Source organism: Thunnus maccoyii, chromosome 20, assembly GCF_910596095.1.
Source record: "Thunnus maccoyii chromosome 20, fThuMac1.1, whole genome shotgun sequence".
Taxonomy (NCBI): Eukaryota; Metazoa; Chordata; class Actinopteri; order Scombriformes; family Scombridae; genus Thunnus; species Thunnus maccoyii.
In genome coordinates, this window is record NC_056552.1 from 624,095 (window position 1) to 644,094 (window position 20,000).

At 41.1% G+C, this 20,000-nt stretch overlaps 1 long non-coding RNA gene across 1 annotated transcript in view; it reads right to left on the bottom strand.

Annotated features, from left to right (window-relative positions):
- Positions 1-20,000, bottom strand: part of LOC121886807 — a 98,484-nt gene that overhangs the window by 55,725 nt on the left and 22,759 nt on the right. The window lies entirely within an intron of this gene.

A 20,000-nucleotide genomic window follows, 5' to 3' on the forward strand; every position in this document is an offset into this window, starting at 1 on the left:
TCCTCATCCTCAACACAACTCATCTTCATCCTCAACTCATCCTCATCTTCATCCTCAACACAACTCATCTTCATCCTCAACTCATCTTCATCATCAACTCATCCTCATCTTCATCATCAACTCATCCTCATCTTCATCCTCAACTCATCCTCATCTTCATCCTCAACTCATCTTCATCATCAACTCATCCTCATCTTCATCCTCAACTCATCCTCATCTTCATCATCAACTCATCCTCATCTTCATCATCAACTCATCCTCATCTTCATCCTCAACTCATCCTCATCTTCATCCTCAACACAACTCATCTTCATCCTCAACTCATCCTCATCTTCATCCTCAACACAACTCATCTTCATCCTCAACTCATCTTCATCATCAACTCATCCTCATCTTCATCATCAACTCATCCTCATCTTCATCCTCAACTCATCCTCATCTTCATCCTCAACTCATCTTCATCATCAACTCATCCTCATCTTCATCCTCAACTCATCCTCATCTTCATCATCAACTCATCCTCATCTTCATCATCAACTCATCCTCATCTTCATCCTCAACTCATCCTCATCTTCATCCTCAACACAACTCATCTTCATCCTCAACACAACTCATCTTCATCCTCAACACAACTCATCTTCATCCTCAACTCATCCTCATCCTCAACACAACTCATCTTCATCCTCAACTCATCCTCATCTTCATCCTCAACACAACTCATCTTCATCCTCAACTCATCTTCATCATCAACTCATCCTCATCTTCATCATCAACTCATCCTCATCTTCATCCTCAACTCATCCTCATCTTCATCCTCAACTCATCTTCATCATCAACTCATCCTCATCTTCATCCTCAACTCATCCTCATCTTCATCATCAACTCATCCTCATCTTCATCCTCAACACAACTCATCTTCATCCTCAACACGACTAGCTGATTGTGCTCAAAGCTCCACTAAGACAACAACTTCATCTTCATCGGTGTCTTCTTCACCTGGCTTTATTCTCGCCTCTTTTTGTCTTTTTAAATTTTTTTTTGCTTCGTCTCTTTGTTTGTTTTCGTCTTCACCTTCATCTTCATCATTACTGTCTTTGTCCTCTTTTTTCATGGTCTTCATCTCTTTACTTCTCTTCATTTTCACCTTCATCTTCCTCTTCGTCTTCGTCAAGTATTTGCCTTGTTCGTCTGACATCTTCGTATTTGTTGTGATCTTTTCTTTGTCTTCGTCGTCTTCATCCGTCCGTCTCTACAGGTTCAGCAGCAGAGAGTCGGCGTGTTGTTTGATAATCAGTTCTTCATCAGTGTGAAGATGAAGTGTTTCTATCAGTGCGTTTGGCTCTAATGACACTAATGCATTCAGTCGCTGCTTCTCGCTTCCCAGCCAATCACCGAGCCCCTCGGGGAGGTCAGCGGCAGCCAATCAGAGAGCACCTGGAGAACGGCGGAGGTCAACGAGTCGTTTAGCAGCTCTGATGTGAAGCTGAGATTCGTGTGATCACGTGATCCACTCAGATTCCTTCTCTTCAACTTTTAATCTTGTTTTTGTTTAAGAAACTGAAAAACGATGATAAATAAAAACAGTCTGATTCACTTTTATGACCGTCCCAGTGTCATCATGTGACCTCAGTAAGTAATAGTTTACTGTATATAAATGTTATATATATAAATCTGTCAATAAAAATAATACTAAAAAAACAACAACCCAAGATAAATAGATCATTCTGAGGTTTGATGGATAAACAGTTATGAACTGTGTAAAATATTCAGTATGTTGAATTATCACAAAAAAATCTGTTTAAGAGTCAAACACAGTCGCTCTGCACTGGTCATTATATACAGAAACCAGCTGAGTGTGTGTGTGTGTGTGTGTGTGTGTGTGTGTGTGTGCGTGTGTGTGTGTGTGCGTGCGTGCGTGCGTGCGTGCGTGTGTGTGTGTGTGTGTGTGTGTGTGTGTGTGTGTGTGTGCGTGCGTGCGTGCGTGCGTGCGTGCGTGTGTGTGTGTGTGTGTGTATGTGTGTGTGTGCAGTCATATATCTGAGCTAATGGGAGCCTTCTGACATAAATTCACCTCTAACAGACGTTTTAACGCAGTGAGGCAGCAGCTGCAATATGAAGCTGTAATAGACTGAACACACACACACACACACACACACACACACACACTCACAGTGTAAATCATGACTGAATGGGGGTGTGATGATGATGATGATGATGATGATGATGGAGACGCTCAGAAACAGACGGATGCTTCTCTGTATGTGTGTGGACGTCTTCAAAATGACATTTTGTTGCTCAGAGGCTCCTCAGCAGCTTCCTGCTCTCTGACTGGAGCCAGAAATGACTTTTTATCCAGTTTTCATCCAGATTTTAAACACATTTTTACAATTCACTCTTTAAATTTTTAACTCTCTTAACCGGATGACAGATTTTAGTCACCGGATGATGGATTTTAGTCACCGGATGATGGATTTGAAGTCGTTTTTAAGAGCTGTTATCTACTAACGTGACGGCTGTGTGAGTCTTTGCCATCTTATCAGAGTTGAAGAACAACATCTCTCATGTGGAGGCTGAAGGACAAGATGTTCTACTGCTCAGGTTAAACATCCTGACCAGCCCGACCCCCAGCTCCACCCCCCCGTACCGAGCCTGCTGAAGGTCGGTCTGGCGTCAGTCCCCTGCCCCGTGCCAGCGATGGGCTCCGCCGGACTCCAGCGGTGACTCACCTGGCTGCTGCTGCTGCTAACACCACCTCTCCTCCTAGTAATCAGAGACTAATCAAAGATTTATTCAAAGCTTTTGACGCAGTTGATCACTCTCTGCTGTTACAACTTTCTTCAGCCGTCTGTGGTTTCATTACTTCTCTTATAGGTCCCAGTGTGTCAGGACAGGTAATATTCAGTCCTCTTTTCTTCCAGTTGCAAAGGAAGTTTCTTAAGGTTTTGTCCTTGGACCAGTTTTATTCACTGTGTATATAATCAATATTACCTCTTCGCTGTACAGTTGTAACTTCCATCTATATGCAGATGACACAGTCCTTTACTCCCGTGCATATTCTTTAAACCTACAGCTATCATTTAACTTCCTTCAAAAACACCTTCATAACTTGAAACTGGTCCTGAACTGTGCAAAGACAAAATGGATGTTGTTTCAAATGCAAGAAATATTGACTATTGTAGTTTTGAAATATCAAGTCATTTGGGTCGATGAAAAACTTACTTGTTTATATTGACATGTTGTTATCAAAGCACAGGTTGAAAATTTATTTCCCCATCTATCAGCCAACTTCATACAGTCAGGAAGATCTGTTTCCTGTTACTGTGCCCACATACTTACTATATACTTTCATTAATATGTTGATTGTCAATTCCTAAACTTTACAGCATTGTTATTAGTATTTACTCGTGTTTAGCTGCTATAGCCATATATTCTTCTTCTGTATCTCAGCACCACTGAAAACAAAGATTCTCCCTCAGTGTGTTGTCCGAGGTTTTAAATGAATAAAATGATGATGATGATGATTGGTTGGTTGGTCAGTTGATTATTGATCTTCATCTTTAGTTTTCACTGATTCTCACAGACCTGTTACACAGTTCCTGTTCCCTGATTCTGACCCGGAGAGTCTCCATGTTTCACCACAGCAGGAAGAGCTTGTTGGGAGACTCTGAATAAAAATACTGTTGGGTTCTTATTGACTTATCACCCTCCCGGAGCCCGTAGCGGCCAAAACAAATAACTAATGTGTGCTTAATCATTTCTGCTACAAGAGAAGAGTTTTTAAACACAGTTTTAGTCGTGAGTCTGCAGAGTTCAGAAATGCACCATGTGAGCGCAACATAAACTGAAACTAACATATTATGTAATGAAGCAGGCTGAGCTGACACTGTGCTTTAAAGCATCTCTAACATATATTTCTCTCCTCCACAGTCTGATCTCCACGGTGTGTGATGTGTTATTGGTTCGTAGTGGTGAACCTACAGTGAATCATCAGAGACTCTGCAGCTTTATAGTGAGTTTCAGCTCATTGTTTATCTGTCCGGCTGCAACTTTACTGTTCTGCTTCACTCTCAGCGTCTCATAGCGTTGTTTTCAGAGAGAAGAAGCTGTAAAAAGCTGCTGTTCACTACCTGCTCACAGTTAGCTGTAGACTAGCTGGTGAACATAGTGGAGCATTTAGCAGATAAAGAGCCAGATATTTCCCTCAGGAGCTGGTAGAGAGTAAAAACAGCTAAAAGAGAGTGAATATTGGACAGAAACACGACTCCACATGAATGATAATGTTGCTCCGTAACTGCTGGATGTGGAAATAAACAATCACTTTCCTGTTGGTCCCCGTAAACCATGACAACCATCTTTATCTCACATCAAACCAGGTTTAACCAGAATTTGTAACGGAACACTGATCACTCTGATTGGTCAGGTGATATTTGCTTTACGAAGCATCGTGTATGTTTCCTCTTCACAGCTGTAACGTTTGTGTAAGTGTGCACGAAGATGCTCCGAAGTCTTCAGGTTAGAGAAGAACACAGCTGCTAATCCGCCCGGCAACAGAGAGGATAAACAGGATAAACCCTGTTGAAAAGGATAATCTGTCCTCTGTAATCCGCCACAACCTCAGGTGCAGATTACTGTCTGTTATTGGCTGAGCTGTCGGCTGTAAGCTGATCTGGTTGGTTAAAGGAGCAGTCCCACAACATTCAGGTAAACCCTGTCAGTCCGCTGCAGAGTCACATGATCACCGTCATGTTCCCCAGAATGTATTGATCTGTATTTTGTTCAGATATTATGTATAAATATATTGTATAAATATTATTTTATATTATTAAGTACAGAAGCATCATCTGCTGTCACTCTCACCAACAGCAGTAAGTACTCAACTACTGCACTGAAGTACAACTTGTACATTTACTCAAGTATTTCTATTTTATACTACTTGATACTTCTACTCCGCTGCATTTATCTGACAGCTTTAGTTAATAGCTGCTTTCAATTTTACTCGTTATTTTTAATTTGATTAAAACTTTACATTAAATAACATGATAAGCTGATAAAGTTCACAAACTCTTGTGTCCTCATTGTAAAAATGTGAAAGACGTGAAACTCTTCACTATTACAGACATCAGAGAGAAAACCTGAGAAACGAATCCACATGTATCAGATATTGATTATTTCTTCTTTTCAGCTCAGATTGATCAAACCAGCAGCTGCAGACTCACTGACGTTATTATTATTATTATTATTAAACATGTCGAACACATCGGTCACTATTACTGATAATACTTTAATACACGTTAGAAATGCAGCACTTTCACTTGTAAAGGAGTATTTTTACACTTTGGTGTTTCTACTTTTACTCTGAATACTTCTTACACCACCGTTCAACACACACACACACGCACACACACACACACACACACACACACACACACACACGCACACACACTCACAGTGAGTGTGTGTGTGTGTGTGTGTGTGTGTGTGTGTCTGTAATGAATCTCTGGAAGTCGTCTCACGTTTGACTTTCTCTGCTTTTACTTCTGAAATTTTTTATTCTCGTCTGTTTGAACTTTTTATTGCCTCCTGAATAAAAAAAATGAAATATTCAAGAATGTTTAATCTCCCAGAATATTTTATATATTCCTGACTGCAAGAATCAGTCAATCATCCATCTATCATCCATCCATCTATCATCTATCATCCATCCATCTATCATCCATCCATCTATCTGTCTATCTTTATTATTCACTGATATAGATTTTAATGTAATATTTCATTTGAGTTCTTGAAGTAAAAACATTTCTGTTTGATAAAATAACAAAATATAACAATAATAATCAATAACATTGATGAGAAATTAGATGATTTTTTGCACATATACACTTACAGTATTATTATTTAATAGATGTTTACCATTTATAGATGATATCTGTGTGTTTTGTCTGATGTTTGATCAGTTTTCGGTCCTGAGAGAAACTTTTCAGTCCAGTTATAATAAAAGTTTAGTTTCAGAGACACAAAACACAGCAGAGAAGAAGAAATGACAGTTTGTATAATTCAGTCTGATGAATGATCAACCTTCACAGTTTTCATCCTGTTTCATGTTTAATGTTTGAATCTGTGTGTTTTTATTTGTTCGTTTTATTGTTTTATAACTTAACTGATGTTTCTGGATCTTAGATCTATTAATTATTAATCAATATTTTCATGATTATTCCTCTTCTGTGTGACTGACAGCGTTCAAATGATACAGAAAAACAACAACAATTACAGTCATTTACAGTGTGTGTGTGTGTGTGTGTGTGTGTGTGTGTGTGTGTGTACATGTGTGATGTCATTATGACAGATGGAAATGAAGACATTGCTGCATAATCTGAAGGTGTCAGCCTCTGTGTGTGTGTGTGTGTGTGTGTGTGTGTGTGTGTGTGTGTGTGTGTTTCCCTCCCACACCTCCGGCAGGTAAATTGGTGAGACTTCACCTCCGTCTTCCTCCTCCTCCTCCTCCTCCTCCTCCTCCTCCCTCGTCCTGTACTCCGATTGGCCGAGCTCTGTTTGGACTGACACGTCTCCAGAGTGACAGATTGATGAGACGGACGCCCGAATTAAACACCTTTACACACACACACACACACACTCACACACACACACACTCACACACACACACACACTCACACACACACACACACACACACACACACTCACACACACACAGTAATAATAAGAAGCTTCACACCTTATTTACATGTTCAGGTTTGAATCCAGCGACACACAGACTGAACCAGTTTAACACTCTCACACTATGATTATTATTAATAATAAACTCCAGAATAAAAACATAAAGATGTTTAAAGTAACAGGAAGACAAACGCCTGAAAAACAATCCATCACACATGTCTCATATATTAAACATGACGTCATCATTAACATTTCTCACTTTCTTTAATTGACGTTTTGTTTTTCATGGACCTGGCGAGTAAAGATGGCCGCCTGTATGTAGCAGGCAGGAAGTGTCAGAGGCCGTGAAACAATCAGTAAATGTTTTATTGCTCTCTCGCTCGGTCTGAGACCTCATTTGATGCTCCTAAATAAAAACAAGGTTGCAGTAGGGGGGGTCCAGGCAGTTTGATGCACCTCATGACACTTTTGTTTAGCCGTTTAAAACAACAGCTGTTCTTCAAAACACACGTCAGACGCTTTCAGCGCGTCTGGGCCTGTTTGTGACGGGAGCGTCGTGTATTTACAGACGTCTGCTCTGTGCTGAGCAGTGTTCTGGTCGCCCACAGTTGAAAAAACGTTTGGTAAAACGCTTTACCCAGCCGTCCAATCAAACACCACAAAGACCAACCGTCACATCCTACGTGTTACCCAGGTTACCCTCAGCCAGCAGGTCCGTCCTCGCTCCTGAAGAGCGACAAACTATCTGTGAAACTCTCGAAAGCTTTGGCGGACGCAGCAAAGAGTCTGAAGAGTGACAACATAAATGTGCAGTTTCTGTGGTTGCCATGGTTACACGATGAGTCGCGGCTACAAGTTGAAAAAGTCGAACCGTCACGAACTCGCTGGCTGCAAACACGGATCAGCTTTGTCGAATCGTTCTAAATATTATATTTAACATGTTCCAGGATGTGAGTTCAGCAGCTCAGTGTGTGTGTGTGTGTGTGTGTGTGTGTGTGTGTGTGTGTGTGTGTCGGTGTGTGTGTGTGTGTGTGTGTGTGTGTCGGTGTGATTGATGAAGGCCAGCAGCCAAGGTCAGCTGAGTACCTGCACACACACACAAACACACACACACACACACACACACACACACACACACACACACACACACATGCACACTGTGTGTGTGTGTGTGTTGTATGAATGTCAGTTTCTGGTCTGTGATTTATTGCCTCCCTCTCCTCCATGAGAAATCTTCATCCTTGTCTTCCTCAGTCCTTAAAGAAGAGAGAGAGGAGACACAGATGGAGAGAAAAAGGTAAACAAAGGGATGAAAGATAAAACAGAAGAAGTGAAGTGTTTTTCTTTGATGTGACTGAACACAGAAACTCTCCTGCATCATTTAACCATCACCTGTTTATGAACTCTAAACACTACACTACCCATGATCCTCTGCTGCTGCTGCTGCTGTCAGATAAAGTCATGTGATCTGTACGCTGACGATGCGTCTTTGACCAAAATCTTAATTATGTAAATAAATAACAGCATCATTTAAAGAGTCTGTTGTTGTTTTTCCAACTTTACTGACAAAAGATATTTATTAATGGACAAAGAAAACAACAAACAATATACACATTTATACACTATCAACCATTAAACTACATAAACACAATACAACAGTGATGTAATAAAGATCCTCATGTGCTGCCTGTTGTTGTGTTTTTATCTCAGTGTGTCTGATTGACACGTGAGTTGTTGTGTTTGTGTGTTTGTGTGTGAAACGAGCCGCCGTGTGTTGGTAAAGTTCATCATGTGACTCAGTGTTGAACCGTGAATCAGAAACACTGTAACATCTATGAACACACACACACAGAGAACATGTGTGTGTGTGTGTGTGTGTGTTAGAGTAACAACACCGCAGCACGTATGAAGCTGCTGTGTCTGATCTCTGTCATGTTTAATGAGCAGGTGTAACCTCTCCCTCTCTGTCTCCACCTGTGTGGTGTGTTCAGGCGTGTCAGATCAAACACGCTCTACATGCAAACCAGGCAAGCTGTGAAATGTCATCAGTTTCACAGAGAGAGAGAGAGAGTTTCACAGCCTGTCGCAGCTAATGAACGGATGTTAGTCCAACCAGGTGGAAAACCGACTGACACACCGTGCATGTGTGTGTGTGTGTGTGTGTGTGTGTGTGTGTGTGTGGGAGCCATTAGCGGAGTTCAACCTGCTCTCTGACTCCGTTAACACTCGTCACACCTGATGCTCGTCTCTGAAAACACACAGTTCACCTGTTAAAGGTTCGTTTCAGTTCAAGTGACACAAACTAAACATTTAACTTGTTTCGGCGCAGGAAGAACTTCATATTTATACTCCACCACATTCATCTGACAGCTTTACTTACTTTTCAGATTCATATTTAACATACAAATAAAGTTTCCTGCAGCTAATAAAATATTATATTGATTACAGAACGTTCTGATTGATTGATGTCTTATTTCTAGTTTTGGGGCTTTTTCTCCTGCAGCAAAAAAGTTTTTGCACAAATGAGCTGAAAACACCTTAAAATACTTTAAAACACCTTAAAACACCTTAAAATACCTTAAAACAACTTAAAACACCTTAAAACAACTTAAAACACCTGAAAACACCTTAAAACAACTTAAAACAACTTAAAACAACTTAAAACACCTTAAAACACCTTCAATAGAATATCAAGTGACTGATGTTCATTTAGTCCAGTGATTGAACGATGTTTGAAATGTTTAAAATATAAATAGTTCAGATTCATCACCTGTACAGCTCAAAGTTTCCAGATCAGCAGGTTGATGTCTGCAGCTCTGCACCCGGAGCTACACCTGTGTTAGTGCATCTACACCTGTGTTAGTGCAACCACACCTGTGTTAGTGCATCTACACCTGTGTTAGTGCATCTACACCTGTGTTAGTGCATCTACACCTGTGTTAGTGCAACCACACCTGTGTTAGTGCATCTACACCTGTGTTAGTGCAACTACACCTGTGTTAGTGCATCTACACCTGTGTTAGTGCATCTACACCTGTGTTAGTGCATCTACACCTGTGTTAGTGCAACCACACCTGTGTTAGTGCATCTACACCTGTGTTAGTGCAACTACACCTGTGTTAGTGCAACTACACCTGTGTTAGTGCATCTACACCTGTGTTAGTGCAACCACACCCCTGTTAGTGCATCTACACCTGTGTTAGTGCATCTACACCTGTGTTAGTGCAACCACACCCCTGTTAGTGCATCTACACCTGTGTTAGTGCAACCACACCCCTGTTAGTGCATCTACACCTGTGTTAGTGCAACTACACCTGTGTTAGTGCATCTACACCTGTGTTAGTGCAACCACACCCCTGTTAGTGCATCTACACCTGTGTTAGTGCATCTACACCTGTGTTAGTGCATCTACACCTGTGTTAGTGCATCTACACCTGTGTTAGTGCAACCACACCTGTGTTAGTGCAACCACACCTGTGTTAGTGCAACCACACCTGTGTTAGTGCATCTACACCTGTGTTAGTGCAACCACACCTGTGTTAGTGCAACCACACCTGTGTTAGTGCAACCACACCCGTGTTAGTGCAACCACACCCGTGTTAGTGCATCTACACCCGTGTTAGTGCAACTACATCTGTGTTAGTGCAACTACATCTGTGTTAGTGCATCTACACCTGTGTTAGTGCATCTACACCTGTGTTAGTGCATCTACACCTGTGTTAGTGCAACTACATCTGTGTTAGTGCATCTACACCTGTGTTAGTGCATCTACACCTGTGTTAGTGCATCTACACCCGTGTTAGTGCATCTACACCTGTGTTAGTGCAACTACATCTGTGTTAGTGCATCTACACCTGTGTTAGTGCAACTACATCTGTGTTAGTGCATCTACACCTGTGTTAGTGCATCTACACCTGTGTTAGTGCATCTACACCCGTGTTAGTGCATCTACACCTGTGTTAGTGCAACTACATCTGTGTTAGTGCATCTACACCTGTGTTAGTGCAACTACATCTGTGTTAGTGCAATAAAAATATTCTCTTCATACCGTTTGGACAACCAGAAATAATCTGATGAGTTGTTTAAAGAAGGTGAAACAACAGATGAATTCAGTCGTTTCCATCACAGCAGGAAGTAAAGCTGCGTTTAGACGACAGGAAGCAGAGACCTCGGCGACGAGAAGACGGCGAGAAGACGAGAAGACGTTTCACATCGTTTGTTAAAAACAAAGTTAGACGTTGTTGTTGTTGTTGTTGTTGTTGACTGGTATTAATACAGAGAAAAAGAGAGAAATCAAACTTTATTTCCTGATTGTTTCATTCACTCAGACAACAACAGTAAACACAGACAACAACAACAGTAAATGTAAACAACAACAGTAAACATAACAACAACAGTAAACGTAAACAACAACAGTAAATGTAAACAACAACAACAGTAAATGTAAACAACAACAACAGTAAACACAAACAACAACAACAGTAAACACAAACAACAGACTGTTGTTGTTTCAGTGTCATTTTTTCATCAATTATGAGTCTAATTGTTTGTGTTTGTGTTTATGTTTATGTTTGTTTATGTTTATGTTTATGTTTATGTTTGTGTTTATGTTTGTTTGTGTTTGTGTTTATGTTTGTGTTTGTTCAGACGAGCTGGAAACACAAACAGGAACTTCAGAGACTTAGTTTCCTAACTGGAACGTTTTGGTTGCAAAGAGACTAAAAGCGTCGTGTATGATGACGTTTCTGCCGTTTCACCAGGACTCACGTGTGACGACACCATTTGGGATCGTTTGCTTTTGTTTTGGAGTCACTAGAAGGTGAAGAAGAGGAGGAACTCACCGATGAAGTTTCAACTCTTCCCTCCCGTCAGCTGGTCGAGGGTCGGTGGCAGCAGCTGTTTGTAGTTTGATTCTGTTCATAACATGTTTCCACATATTCAGCAGCAAAACGAACAAACTTAGAAAAGATGAACTTTATTTGATCTTTTGGATTCTTAAGCAGCTCGTCGCGTGACAGCTGACGATGGGTTTCTGATCAGCTGCTGACGGTTTGATGATTCTTCTTCTGCAGGATTAAAACTGGTTCTACTGTGGTTCAGTTTCGTTTCGGCAGACTGACACGGTGTGTTTTTACAGGAGGAGAATAAACGCAGTCAGACGTGTTTCAGCCTCCATGTGAAGACAAACGCACACAGACACGTGATGAAATATTCACGCGTGTCATCTGAGCTGCTGTCACATGTTTTAAAAGACACGTCGGATCAGAACGAACATCCACCGCTTTAAAAACACAATCTGATGTCACTGACACACCGTGATCCATTATTAACACACACACACACACACACACACACACACACACACACACACACACACACACACACACACAGGCTTTCAGAAACACTCCATAATAATTTATCTTGAATGAAATATTGATCTGCTTTTAATATTTATTCTGGCTTTTAGTCGCTTGCATCTCTGCCCACCCAGCTGGAACACACACACACACACACACACACACACACACACACACACACACACACACACACACACAAGATTTACTTAAAAAATTTAAAAAATGACAAATTAAAATGTTCATCCCAAAGATGTTTAACTTTTAACACAAACTGACAACAAAAAGTGCTAAAAGTCTCCAACTGAATCGCGTGCGTGTGTGTGTGTGTGTGTGTGTGTGTGTGTGTGTGTGTGTGTGTGTGTGTGTGTTCATGTTTATTTCATTAAAAACATCATCTCTGGTTTACGACTTGATGTCTTCAATTAAATAAAAATGAACTCTTTTTCGTAGAGATTGACATCCAGGAAATAGATTTTCCATCTAAATAAAAGAGTTTGATGAATATTTCAGCTCATTTAGAGGACGCTCGTCATCAACGTTAATGTGTTTCCTCCTCACTTCAGTCTGTCAGCTGCAACACAGAATATACAGGAACAACTAAAACTATCAGCTGACTGATATTAGTTTTACATTTAAAATCAAATAGAGTCAAATACATTTAAAATCAAATGATCAGACCTGAAATGTTCACTACGAGCCATGACCAACAGAGTCATTTGCAGGTACTTAACAGATTTTATAGAAAAGGCACCAACTAAAACAACCTAACACTGTTTCTCATTATTTAAAAATAATTTGTAGTCACGTCCATTTTTATTTGTATAACCTGATGGAACAGAATCAGTAATCAGTTCACAGTCTGTCCTCAGATTTAAATAAGGAAAGAAAAAAAACTCTTTAATGAGGAAAAATGTCAGAAAGTTCAGGAAGAGCATCAGACAGACAGGAAACACATGAGCGATGATATAAATATGATAAATGATGGATGCATTGATAACATATTGGAACTAAACTGAACCTCCATGTCTGTAAAACATCCTCAAAATAAAAGTGTCACCATTTTATAAACTTTCACACTGATGAATTTACTCTCTTTGACATCAAAACAAGCTCAAAGTCCCCCTTACTCGCTTTCTATGTCTCATAGCCTTCTTCAGTCAATGAAGTCCTGTTTGTCAACAACAACAATATCAACGTGTTTATCATCTCCATGGCTGAGCGATCAGTGATCTGGAGAGAAGTGTGTGAGCAGGTGAATAATGGAGGAGCTTCAGGCTGAAACATTAACGACCTGGACGGAGGGGTCAGAGGTCAGACGCCTCGTTCAGCCTCTAAAAGCAGATTTCACATTCAGACTTTTCCACAGAGAGAAGAAGACTGTTCAGCTGCTTCCTGTCGGCGGCTCAGAGGTGACGGACAGTTCAGAGAGCATCGTGACGTTTTCACCTCGTTACCTTCGCCGCTCTCGTCTCTCTTTACGTTTCATCAGGATGAAAATCAGACGTCTGCAAATGTTGTTTTTGGACAGAAACACTGTAGAAGTTCTTCTTCTGCAATAGATTTAATTTAGTGTATGAGCTTATTCATGGTTTTGCATCTTGATTGAAATGTCTCTGCAGGTCATTTCTTACTCTGATGATACAAATATGAGTCAGAATTTATATTATTTACTGTAATGATCAGATCCTCCAGGAAATCTCTGCAATATCTGAAAGATTTTTACTAAATTGCAGCAACTTTTCTGCATGAAACGTTTAAATCAGCAGCTGCTTGTGGTTTGGACCAATCGTGGTGTTTGGTGTGACGTCAAATCTCACCTGCCAACAAACACGATGCCATAGACGAGCAAAACTGTTCCCAAATGTTCCCAAATGTTCCCAAATGTTCCCAGATGTTCCCAAATGTCCCCAAATGTTCCCAGATGTTCCCAAATGTTCCCAAATGTTCCCAGATGTTCCCAGATGTTCCCAAATGTTCCCAGATGTTCCCAAATGTTCCCAGATGTTCCCAAATGTTCCCAAATGTTCCCAGATGTTCCCAGATGTTCCCAAATGTTCCCAAATGTTCCCAGATGTTCCCAAATGTTCCCAAATGTTCCCAGATGTTCCCAAATGTTCCCAAATGTTCCCAAATGTTCCCAGATGTTCCCAAATGTCCCCACATGTTCCCAGATGTTCCCAAATGTCCCCAAATGTTCCCAGATGTTCCCAAATGTTCCCAAATGTTCCCAAATGTTCCCAGATGTTCCCAAATGTCCCCAAATGTTCCCAGATGTTCCCAGATGTTCCCAAATGTTCCCAAATGTTCCCAGATGTTCCCAAATGTTCCCAGATGTTCCCAAATGTTCCCAAATGTTCCCAAATGTTCCCAGATGTTCCCAAATGTCCCCACATGTTCCCAGATGTTCCCAAATGTTCCCAAATGTTCCCAAATGTTCCCAAATGTTCCCAAATGTTCCCAGATGTTCCCAAATGTTCCCAGATGTTCCCAAATGTTCCCAAATGTTCCCAAATGTTCCCAGATGTTCCCAAATGTCCCCACATGTTCCCAGATGTTCCCAGATGTTCCCAAATGTTCCCAAATGTTCCCAAATGTTCCCAAATGTTCCCAAATGTTCCCAGATGTTCCCAAATGTCCCCAAATGTTCCCAGATGTTCCCAAATGTTCCCAAATGTTCCCAGATGTTCCCAGATGTTCCCAAATGTTCCCAGATGTTCCCAGATGTTCCCAAATGTTCCCAGATGTTCCCAGATGTTCCCAAATGTTCCCAAATGTTCCCAGATGTTCCCAGATGTTCCCAAATGTTCCCAAATGTTCCCAAATGTTCCCAAATGTCCCCAAATGTTCCCAGATGTTCCCAAATGTCCCCAAATGTTCCCAGATGTTCCCAAATGTTCCCAAATGTTCCCAGATGTTCCCAGATGTTCCCAAATGTTCCCAGATGTTCCCAGATGTTCCCAAATGTTCCCAGATGTTCCCAGATGTTCCCAAATGTTCCCAAATGTTCCCAGATGAGGTTTGATTCAGTGAGTCAGGAGACATAATCTGCCTCAAACATCCAACTAGATTTATTTTAATAACACTATTGATGATTTTATTTGCTGCTGATGTTGAGCTGAAAGTTTATTTAATAAAAGTTATAAATGGAACTCAAGAACAGTATTTTCTGTTTTATAGAACGTTGAGTCCTCATGGTTCTCATGTTCAGAGAATACATTGAACATTAGAGCTGAAATATATTTGTCTCTGCTTTTTATCCAGGAAGTCATTACATATAAAAAAAATCACATTATTTTACTTTGCTTGCAATTTTACCACAAAAAGAAACATAAAACATCACAAACTGGAGAATCAAACAACTGAGAAATCATAAACATGTAACATCACTGTCAGTCAATCAGTGAATAAAATAAAGAGTTGATGTAATAACGTATCAGCTGTTTTATTCACGGCGGCCTGACAGGAGCAACATCTCAAACACACAGATAACACGCGTGTAGTTAGCGTGTGATGATGTGTCGTAATAACTCTTCATCAGCGTTCTGTCAGGTGACTCAGTGGGCGGGGCTTCACACCTGTCCTCCTCTCTTCAGGATGATAAATTAGTTAATGTTTGGGTTTTTTTCAGGCAACATTTATCCTGTTAAAGATCCGCCCGGCAACCAATTATGTCATCAACCTGGTATTCAACTGCTGCACAGCTCAGAGCCGTAATATGCAGAGCAGAAGAAGAAGATACTGGTCGGTAATTATGGAGGTGTGTGTGTGTGTGTGTGTGTGTGTGCACGTGTGTGTGCGTGTGTGTGTGTGTGTGTGTGTGTGTGTGTGTGTGTGTGTGTGTGTGTGTGTGTGTGCGTGTGTGTGTGTGTGTGTGTGTGTGTGTGTGTGGACCTCGGGGGGATAACTCTGCCTTTTAACCAGCTTGTGAAAAGGTTTCCTCTGAATTAGTTAATAAGCTAAAAGCTGTTTTCAAGCCGAACTTTTCACAAAATGCCACACAGAGAAGAAGAAGAAGAAGAAGAAGAAGAAGAAGAAGAAGAAAAGGTGAAACAGGAGAGAAACTTCAAATGAAAATGAAAGTGAAAAAAAGACTAAAATGCTGCTAAAGTTCTGCAGAACATGTAGTCACCTGACCCTCACCTGACCCTCACCTGACAACACACCTGTCCCTCATTCCAGCCAATCAGCCGGCAGGAGTTTATACCTGCAGCTTTCAGCAGTCAGTTATCACATCGCTGATGCTGCTGTGTGTCTTTGAGCTCCTGTCAGTTAATAAAGTGTTCATCACCTCTCATCTCCTCCTCCTCCTCTTCCTCCTCCTTTCCCCTCCCCCTCCTCCTATCACCTCCTGACACATGATTACACCGGTACTGATGGTGTTGCCATGGTGATAATTAACACTAATCACTGGAGGATTGTCGTCACTATGGCAACAGCAGGAGCAGCAGGGAGATTCTGGGATGGGATGGAGGGGGAGGCCCGTTTAAAGACACGGGTCACCGGGGAGGAGGGGGGGAGGGGGGGGGTTAATATTCAGAGAATTAGAGCTGCAGCAGGAAATGAGGAGACAAGGAGGAGGATCATCTGTCTGATTATTATTATTATTATTATTATTGTTGTTGTTATCCAGTGATGACAGTTTATAAATCTCATATTCTGCACATTTCCAGCCTCTATATTTATATTCTGGGGCTCTACTGGAATAAAAACTCCTTATTGATCTTCTACTGGTCCTTTATGCAGCCCCTCAGTTCAGCCTCTGTCTGAAACAGGCCGTTTTAGCTCCTGTCTCTTTAAGGCCCCGCCTCCTGATGAGCCCACTCTGTTCTGATTGGTCAGCTTCAGGAAGCTTCCTCCGGCTCCGGAGGCTACGTAAACAAACTATAGTAGCAGGATTTCACTTCTTCTTCTCCTTCTTCACTCCAAATGTCAACTTCTCAAATCCATCCGTACATGTTGGAGCTGAATCAGAACAACGTGAACAAGTCAAATCATCATCAGACGTCTTTCTCTGCTAAGTTATAATCTGATTAATGTTATTATTAATCATTTAAATTGTGTTTTATTTAATATTCCTCTTGTAACTTTGCTCCAACACACAGCCGGACGACTAACAAACATCCTCACAACCATCAACGACATAACAACAACATAAACAGCATCATTTCCAGATGTTCAACAAACAAATCAGAACACAAACTACAGTTGACAAGACGTCTGTCAAACACAACACTGCTAATAATAATAATAATAATAATATATTTTACAAACTAAACTCTAGTTCATCTTTGACTTTTAGGACTCAACCTTTTCAGAGAAACTATAAAAAAATTGCATCAATTCCAGTTTTCATTTTAAAAATTAAAAAATGAGCGTTAAGAAGACAAAATACACTCTTAAAGTGTCAGAGAAGAAGAAGAAGTTCAGTATTGATCCCTGTGGGGAAACTGATCCTCTGCATTTGACCAACTGGCAGATTATTAACCCGAACATACAGCACATGTCTGTGATGGTGGGAGGAAACCAGAGCTCCCAGCGGAAACCAACACACGGACGACCTGGCAGCCGAGCTAACGACTGATCACATGACCTGACCAGAATCACGTCCTGTTTGTTTACTGTGCTGATGTCAAACAGCAACAAACCATCAGAGAGGATTTATTATCTGAAAACAGCAACAACACGTCTGATTCTGTTAAAAAAGTGAAGATGAATTTTCACACACAGCATCACACTTCACACACACACACACACACACACACACACACACACTTCATGTCTGAGTGTGTGTGTGTGATATTTTAATAGCAGTGAGTCTGGTGGTAATTGCAGTCAGACTGTGAGAGAATATGAATAATACTGGAGACAAACACCCAGCGCTGTGTGTGTGTGTGTGTGTGTGTGTGTGTGTGTGTGTGTGTGTGCTGACCTTTGACCTCCTCACGGTTAGCTGTTGATACTGAAGCAGCGGTTAAAGGAGCAGTCTGCCTATCAATGAAAGACTGCAGGAGAGATTTTATTCAAGATTCCAGAAACTCCATAAAAAGACAAACGCAACAACAACAACAACAACAACAACAATGTAAAAACAGTTAAATGAGTCCACACGCAGCATTTATTAAAACGTGTGGATCAATACATGTGATCCGGCCTGATGGCAGCAGCAGGAAGGAGTTATTGTTCCCTGATGTAATAGTGAAGGTGAGTATTGATCGAGTGACTGAGCTGTAAAGTGTTTATGAACTAGATAACATCACAGATAACACAGCTGTGCTTTAAGTAAATCTGTAAAATAACGTGTCAATCTGGAAACATTTCTGTTTGTTTCATGTTATTCTGAGCAACATTACAGTCTCTCGTCACTATCTTTAGTCTCCTCAGGACGTCGAGATTTATATGTTTCCATTATATTTTGTTGCTTTTATTGATAAACCAACTTTTCCACCTGTAACATTTCAGGATTTCTTTGAATTTTCTGCTCAAGGTTTTTATTCCCAAATTGAAAATATAAATTAGAAACACACACCGAGGCTGCTAGAGACGACGGCTGATAGAGACGTTCTGGAGTCACATGATCAAACCACCAATCGGCTCGCTGCATTTGTTGGTTTATAAATGTGATGAAAAGAAAAAAGTGTTTCTGTCTTTCTGACTCCAGGAGCAGATAACTGAGTCTGTGCAGTTACTGCGACACGCTGGATACCTCCTCAATCAAATAACTGTAATAAATACAGTGTGTGTGTGTGTGTGAGTGTGTGTGTGTGTGTGTGTGTGTGTGTGTGTGTCAGCACTGAGAGCTGTTGAAGGAAATAACTGCAGAGAAAGAGTCGTCCATCTCTGAATACTGATGATATTCAACTGTCTGCTCCAACTCCCCTGATACACACACACACACACACACACACACACACACTGTTAACACACACACATACACACACTGTAACACACACACACACACTCTCAGAGATGATTGGTATTCCTGTCAGGAGGGAGTGATAGTGAAGAAGACTGACAGTCATCCATTTACATCTCAGTCTGTCTGTATGTCTACCTGTCTGACTGTCAGGTAGCACTGTGTTCAAGACACACACACACACACACACACACACACACACACACACACACACACACACATACACTTACACACACACACACACACACAGGTGGAGAGACAGACAGGTGGAGGCAGTGTGAGGACGTTTTGATTGACAGTTGGACGTTCAGTCAGCTGTCAGGATCTGTGGTGAAGACGAGGTGATGAGGGCCAGATAATGGAAAGTGTTACACACACACACACACACTCACATACTGTAACACACACACACACACACTCACATACTGTAACACACACACACACACACACACATACTGTAACACACACACACACACACACACATACTGTAACACACACACACACACGCATACTGTAACACACACACACACACACACATACTGTAACACACACACACACACGCATACTGTAACACACACACACACACACACATACTGTAACACACACACACACACGCATACTGTAACACACACACACACACACACACACACACATACTGTAACACACACACACATACTGTAACACACACACACACACATACTGTAACATACACACACACACACACACATACTGTAACACACACACATACTGTAACACACACACACACACACACATACTGTAACACACACACATACTGTAACACACACACACACTGTAACACACACACACACACACACATACTGTAACACACACACTGTAACACACACACACACACACACATACTGTAACACACACACACATACTGTAACACACACACACACACACACTGTAACACACACACACACACACACACACACTGTAACACACACACACACACAGACTGTCGGGGGACTCTTTAACTCTCTGTCTGTCTTTTTAAATCGATCAGCAGGAACTGAATCAATAATCAATAATGTTGT